Raw genomic sequence first — 688 nt, 5'->3', positions numbered from 1 at the left:
AAGGACCCTACTGCCCAAAAGGGCATATACCATCTCTATAGACTTATCTGACGCTTATTGTCACGTTCCAATTAATCCTCACCTTTCCTCCTACCTAGGCTTCAAGTTACAAAGAAGACTTTACGCCTTCAGAGCCATGAAATTTGGGCTAAACATAGCCCAAAGGATTTTCACGAAGCTTGCGAACGCAGCCGTCCATCAATTACGCCTAAAGGGAATCCAAGAAGTGCCCTACTTGGACGACTGGCTGGTGTGGGCAGCATCCAGGAGAGAATGCATGCAAGCCTCCAAGATAGTGATCCAGTTCCTGGAACATCTGGGTTTCAAGATCAACATCAAAAATTCTCGATTATATCCAGCTCAAGAATTTCACTGGTTAGGATTCCACTGGAATTTGAAGTCACATCGACTTTCCATTCCTGGGAAGAAGAGGAAAGAAATAGCAGGATCTGTCAAGACGCGAACAGGAGAGAGTGCTGGGCTCTCTACAGTTTGCTTCGATAAGAGATCCAGTATTAAGAGCACAGCTAAAGGATGCAACAGGAGTCTGGAGAAAATACGCATCAAACGCGCGAAGAGATCTAATGAAACCTCTACCGACTTGACTGAGAACGCTTCTCAAGCCGTGGTCCAAAGCCAAACAATTGATGAAATTAATACTTCTTCAACCTCCTCCCCCGTCAGTTAT

General features: G+C 45.2%; 1 pseudogene; it reads left to right on the top strand.

Moving 5' to 3' along the window:
- The first annotated feature begins 277 nt into the window (after nt 1-277).
- The window catches only part of LOC137648125 (piggyBac transposable element-derived protein 3-like), a 9,724-nt pseudogene continuing 9,313 nt past the window's right edge, over nt 278-688 (top strand).

Source organism: Palaemon carinicauda, chromosome 10, assembly GCF_036898095.1.
Source record: "Palaemon carinicauda isolate YSFRI2023 chromosome 10, ASM3689809v2, whole genome shotgun sequence".
Classification (NCBI taxonomy): Eukaryota; Metazoa; Arthropoda; class Malacostraca; order Decapoda; family Palaemonidae; genus Palaemon; species Palaemon carinicauda.
The sequence above is the reverse complement of the archived record's forward strand: the minus strand, read 5'-3'. Positions and strand labels throughout refer to the sequence as shown.